General features: G+C 42.8%; 1 long non-coding RNA gene across 3 annotated transcripts; it reads right to left on the minus strand.

The window, feature by feature from the left end:
* Positions 1-470: 470 nt before the first annotated feature.
* Positions 471-2256, minus strand: LOC119252913 (uncharacterized). Of its 3 annotated transcripts, XR_008552790.1 has the most exons (4): positions 1989-2256; positions 1219-1408; positions 1013-1086; positions 471-905 (listed from the first exon to the last, which is right to left on the minus strand). It is a non-coding gene; the product is annotated as an uncharacterized LOC119252913 (long non-coding RNA). The 3 variants fall into 3 exon arrangements; XR_008552789.1 differs by lacking the exon at positions 1219-1408; XR_005126942.2 differs by lacking the exon at positions 1989-2256 and having other exon boundaries at positions 1219-1941.
* Positions 2257-6751: the final 4495 nt, after the last annotated feature.

A 6751-nucleotide genomic window follows, 5' to 3' on the forward strand; every position in this document is an offset into this window, starting at 1 on the left:
AATTCCAATGTAAAATTTCTCAAGGAGTAGGGAAAGCGGTTATTTCAGAATAATTGAAAAGATGAAATTTAGCAAAAATTGTCAAAAAAATTTTTTAAAGATTGACTTGTATTTATTTATTTATGCATACTAGTACTGGGGTGTAGGCCAGAGGTAAGAGGAGGTCAGAGGATTCACCAAAGACAGAGTGGGGAGCAGAACAGGCAGATTGACTGAAATACACTGCTGAGGGGAGCAGTTGGCAAGACAGGAGATGTCTGCTGCGCCACGTGAATAGCTTCCCGGATGGGGATTGAACTTAGGCTAGCCGCAGGGGCTGCTGATAGCTTGATAGTGTGGAGACTTTAACCCCTACACCACCAGCGATCTCCATTCACCCCCAAATCTTCTCTCAAACATTTCTCAAATATGATTTCTTATCTCCCTGTTTTCTTAGACTTTTTAGTAGCAAGTAAAGAACATGACTGCTTGCCAGTGGAACACACTAGGTAAAATATGCATCAGTCACACTTGCATTGCCTCCATCTATGAGAAAACATAGATGAGAAAACTTGACTGTACTGCTATGCCTATACTAAAAGGCTATGTCATAAGTCAGGGTAGAACACTATACAGCAATGATCCATGAAAATGGTCATGTGTTTTACCACACTCTCAAGTTATCAATCAGACAGATGAGTCAAATTCATACTTTGCTGACATCTTTACAGAGTAAAGATAGAGAATATCTGTTTTATTGTTGTTTGTGGGGATAGACAAAGTAGGTTGGCTTCTCTGCATTTTGGCCAAGAGCTGGGACAGGCAATGAAGAGGGGAACTGACCTTCAATTCAATCCAAGGGATAAATCAAAAGGGACAGGTCCAAATTCTGAAGATAATAGCAACTAGCTAAGATGTGTAGTAACCTAAAACGTGAGAATAATAATATGTAATGATGTTTTTATGCAAATGTTTAGGTCTCATTATCATAATTCCTAAGAAGTGTTCAGGAAAAAGCCAGAAGACCACCCACCTGGGATGACGTAACTATAAGGAAAGAATCTCTTGTCCTTTTTCCTTTTCATCCTCAACTAAAGAGTTTCCAACCTGTATTTGAAGAAGAGTGAGAGGAATCATACAGTGGGGCAGCCACTTTTAAGACTGAATATTTGTAATTATTGTAATCTTTTTTTGCCTAAAAAAATAGCTCCAAATCTATCTAGCTGGACCTGACTTTACCTTCTAGGATTATACAAAAGATAATCCATTCCTCCCTATTTCCTCTTCTCCAGGTCAAACTTTTTTAGGTCCTTTAACTGTTGCTCATTCCCCATCCTTCTTATTCTTTCTTGACCATGCTCCGGATTGCCATTGTCCTTTGTGGAGTGTGTGCCCAGAGCTGAACACCCTTTGCGCAGTGCAATCTAACCTGAGCAGAAAAGAGAGGCTATTAACTCTTCTATTCTCAGTACTTTATTTCACTAATGCAATCAAAGATGACAGTCAAGACTTTAGAACTCCTTCATATTCTTCACTCGTTTTGAGTTAACAAGACTTTATATTAGCCATAGTTTTCTTTCTTGATTTCTAATCCATCAAGTTCCTTTCAAACCCTAAATCTGATATCCAGTTGTTTCAGTCTTCCCTCTCAGTTTTAAATCATCTGAAACCTTAATTTAAAAGTGAGAGCACTATCCAAGCTATCACCAGCCACCAAGGCATAAGTTCAAACCCTAGCCAGGGATCAAACCCACATGGGTTTGACAGCAGACCTCTCCTGCCTCACCCACTGCTCCCCTCAGCAGTGTATTTCAGTAAATCTGCCTGTTCTGCTACCCACTGTGTCTCTGGTGAATCCATGCCTCTGGCCTACATCCCAGTTCTTGCATCCATAAATAAATAAAAATAAATGTTTTAAAAAATGGTCAAGATGGTAAATTTTGTCATCATACATTTTACCAAAGTGAAAACTAAAACTAAAATTATTGACAAACAAAATAATAACTCACGAAGTGTAGTGGCAGGATGGACACTGAGCAGTTTTCCAACCAGGGAGACAGGTAAAGGAGAGTCTTGGAGCCCTCGGTGGATTTCTCAGGCTTTTAGTGAGCTTTACATAAAGTTCAGCAACCAGGTACACGGCCTCCAGGACCTAGGCAAGTCTTCACTCTGAGCTTCTCTGAACTTCTCTCTCCTGCCTCTTCTGCTTCTGCTTCTTTTCTGCTTCTCTTCTCTCCTGACTCTCTCTCAATACTCCGCCGGTGGCCCACAGAAGCAAACAAGACAGTTTGCAACAATGTAACAACTGCAGGTGCCCCATCAGGCAGGGCAATGGTGGGAGGGCAGAAAAACCTGAAAAACAATTTACCTTACACAAAGAAAACCATAGTTTATTGAGTAATATATATACTACTCCTTACTTCTGAGTTCTTCTCTTTTCCTATGTGCCTTTCTGACATCTGAGCTGAGTATCTTGAGAATTCTATCAACAATTATGATGCCATCTCCAGCTTTACTTAGGCTGGGACATTAGCAAGATCATTAGTCACCAAATATTTTAAGTCACTTTTATTTCATAGTTGAAGTCATAGACTTACACCCACCTTTCATTGAACTCTTTCTGAAATGTCTGCCCAAGTCTAGGGGACATGAATGTTTTTCTCAAGGTTCTCACAGAAGCAACGTGGTGGTAGAAGAGGTCTGAACTCTGTGTCAGAATTTTCTCAAAGCCTGCACCTGTGCAAACTAACCGGGTAACTTTAGGCCAATACCTTAATCTCTCTGTGGCTAAATGGAGATCAGCACCCATGACCTCACAGAGATAACCTTACATCTCCCAGAGTCATTAAGATAAATAAATGAGATAATGTATTTAAAGTGCCTTGGGTGATATCTGGTACACGGTGGGGATTTAGGAAATATTTGTGCTCTTCCTCTATGCATCTCCTTCTCTCTCCTTCACCAATCTGTTCTCACTTGCTCTTCACAATTCATTCAGGGTGGAAGTTCTCATAGATTTGTGCCTTTGGAGAGAGTCAGTGTCCAGTCAGGTGGTCAGAATTTACCAGACTTCAGCTTTTATTTTATTTTTTTTATAGAGGCATGTTTTATTTATTTATTTGTTTGTTTTGTTTATACAAGCACTGGGTACAGTCAGAAGCGCGGGAGGGTGAGAGAATTCACCAGAGCCAGAGCGGGGAGCAGAGCAGGCAGAAGGACTGAAGTACACTGCCAAGGGGAGCAGCGGGTGGCAGGAGAGGTCTGCGCGCCATGTGGGACCCTCCTCCGGTGGCCGGGGAGCTGAAGGGGATCGAACCGGCGCCGCAGAGGCTGCGGGCATCTTCGCAACCCAGCGCTCAACCGCTGCGCCACCTGGGAGGCCCACCAGACTTCAGCTTTTAGCGTGGATGACTCCAGGCCTCAGTGTAGCAGAAATCCCCCCTCATTGTCACAACTTGCCTCTCCGCTACTTTTGCAATCTGGGTTATTTCCTCCTATGGTCAGGTGTTCATTGCTGTGAACTCTAAAAAAGTATTTAGGAAATGCTGAAAACATGCTCAGCCCTTGGCACCTAGTTCTTCTGGTGTGTAGCTTCCAGCTCCAAAACATAATCATTCACATCACAGGAGTAACTTTTCTCATCCTAGAGGATGAAGCAATTCTGAGGAATACGGATGGAAAGAGTTAATGGAGAAGCCAAAACAGAGTTCTTCCAATACTGCTTAGGAAGTTGATGGGGCCAGTTTGAGTTTGGCAATTTTGAGTTGGGTCTCTCATAATCACTAACCTTCCTTCATTTCCAGAGTCAGGGATAAGTGGCAATGTTTCACTTCCTCAAATGTTTCTTTGTCTTTCCTTTATACTTCCTCCAGTGAAAAATACCCACCCTTTTAGGGTTCCATGGTGTAAAGGCAGGAACGGGCACAGTGCAGGTTTTCTGATCCCATGCAGACCAGGTAAAGGAGGAGTCAGAGTCCTCAGTAGTTTTGCAGGTTTTTTATTCAGGTTCACCAGGCATATGGCAGGCAGGGGTACTGGCTGGGAGGCTGGCAGGCCTCCCAGCCCCCAGCAAGTCTTCACTCTTTCTGGACTCTCTGGCGTTCGTTCTGCTGCTTCTCGGCTTCTGCTTCAGCTTCTCCTTCGGCTTCTACTGCTGCTTTCTCTGCTTTGGCTTCTGCTGCTGCTGCTGCTGCTGCTGGCGTCCCCCCGTGACGCCGCCCTTAAAAACACAGTCTTAGCTCAGCTGAATCCCATCTACCTATGCCCACACCCTATTCCAGGTGCCCACCATCAGGCATGCATTCAGGACAAGGATCCATCATCTATCCTGATGGCGGAAGGGCAGAAAAGCCTGATATTTTCTTTACCCTACACATGGGATAGCCATTATCATTAAGCATTCATCACTGCTTTTATCACTTTGCTCCACTCACTCATTTCTCCCTGCTGCAGTGTTTCCTGCCTCCAGAAGCATCTGCTCTGAGAGCAAATACCACCTCTTCTAAAATACCTGGAACTAAAACTCCCTTTTGGGCAAAATATACTTGCTAGTCTCCGGCACAAGCATTTGTAGGGTAAATGATTTTCAGGCTTTTCTGCCCTCCTGCCAGTAGGATTGCCCTGCCTGATGGGGCCCCTGAATTTTGTTACATGGCTATATTATTTACTTCCGGTGGGCCTTGGCGGCAGTATTGATATAATTGCCAAGAGAAGCAGAAGAAAGAGAGAGAAGGGGGAAAGAAGGCCTGAGAAGCCCAGAGTGAAGAGTTGCTGGGGGCCTGGAGGACTGCTGGTCTCCTGGACCCCAGCACCACTGCCTGCCATGTACCTGGTTGCTGTACTACATGCAAAAGCTCAGTAAAAGCCTGAGAAAGCTGCTGTGGGCTCCAGGACTCTCCTTTACCAGGTCCGTGTTCTCGGATCATAGAAAACCTGCTCTGTGCCCATCCTGCCCTACACATGCATCATCCAGATGACAGGGAAGGCAGGCTGCTTGTATCACAGAGGAGAGGGCCAGGGAGTACATCCTTCTATCACTGGCTGATTTCTTTAGTCTTATGGGTCAGCCTATTGAAATAAAGTCACTCTCAACCTCATCTACTGACCCAAGTTTATTTCTCTGGATTTTTCTTTCCTGTCAAATTTTAGCTACTGCTGGACATATAATACCCATCATACGTATGTATACATTTACATAAAATACATATTATATATAAATACATATACTAAATACACACACATATATAAGTGTGTATATATATATACACATACATACATATACATATATATATATATAAAATAAAATCTTCCTATTCATTCCAAGAGGAGTGATGCTTGGAGTTGCTTAAGTACTAAATTAACGTGACCTTCAAAATCAAACAAATAACCCTTGACATCTGACTGAAAAATTGAAACAAGAGGGGAGGGGAGGGGGTAGAAGCAGGGGAGGGAAGGTGCTCAATGGAGCATGCTGGAGGATTATTCGGGCATTGGTGGTAGGCAAGATGTGAAAACATACATTTAATAGAGATTTGAAACTATGAGCCCTAAAACAAATACAATAGAATAAACCAACTTTACCTCAATAAATATAATTGGAAGGGAAAAAAACTCTATGTTCAAGGTTATGTTAATAAAAAATTTTTAAATGAATGACTAGGGGCCTCCCTGGTTGCCTAAGGAGTTAAACACAGCACTATGAAGTTAACTGCAACAGCCACTGAAGCACGAGTTTGATCCCTGGCCATTCAGAGAGCTACCACAAGATGCACCAGACCTCTCTTGTCTCACCCGCTGCTCCCCTCAGCAGTGTATTTCAGTCAGTTTGCCTGTTCTGTTCCCCACTCTGTCTCTGGTGAATCCTCTCACCCCAGCATCTCTGACCTGTACCCCAGTTCTTGTATGCATAAATAAATCTTCAAAAAAGTTAAATAAATAACTATAAACCTATAAAAGAAAAAAATAAAGCTGGAATTTAAAAAAAAATTATTTATTTATACAAGAACCAGGGTACAGGCCGGATGTGTAGGAGGGTGAGAGGATTCACCAGAGACAGAGCTGGGAGCAAAACAGGCAGACTGACTGAAACACACTGCTGAGGGGAGCATCAGGCAAGGCAGGAGAGGTCTGCCGCACCATGTGGGTAGCTCTCTGGCCAGCCAGGAATCAAACCCACGCTGCAGAGGCTGCAAACAGCGTCATAGTGCTGCGCTCAACCACCTGCACCACCGCGGAGGCCCTAAAGCTGAGATTTTTAACAGACCTTTTTTAATTTGTAAATTTTCTGTCAAAAATCATTAAAGCAAGTCGTCCCACCCCACCCCCACTCCATTTACAGTTTTAAGCAAACTTTCAAAATACCTTTTGGTCACTGGATTATAAATCTGTGACAATGTCACCATTCCAAGAAAACATAAGGCAGAGCCAATTTGGTAATAGATTAAGAAGTAAGTTCTTGAATTTATAATAAATTTAAGTGTGATGACTTATATATTTTCTGTTCCCAAAATATCAGGATCTGTTCTATATTTAAAAATTGAATTTCATCCATCCCCCATGCCAGAGTGCCTGTCCAATTTTATTCTCTCTTCAGCCTCTCCTCTGAGTCAATGTATAGTTTGATTCCACAATAGGCTACCAAAGCTCAGGGGTTGTCTCAGAGCATCAACAGCACATATTATAACACAATACATGCCTGGTTTCCTATGACTGTGCAAGCCTTGAGACAGACTGATCATCTGTGGTTGCCAAAATATCTATAAACAAGGAAATA

This window comes from Talpa occidentalis, unplaced genomic scaffold, assembly GCF_014898055.3.
Source record: "Talpa occidentalis isolate TD23 unplaced genomic scaffold, MPIMG_talOcc4v2.1 talOcc4.2, whole genome shotgun sequence".
Lineage (NCBI taxonomy): Eukaryota > Metazoa > Chordata > Mammalia > Eulipotyphla > Talpidae > Talpa > Talpa occidentalis.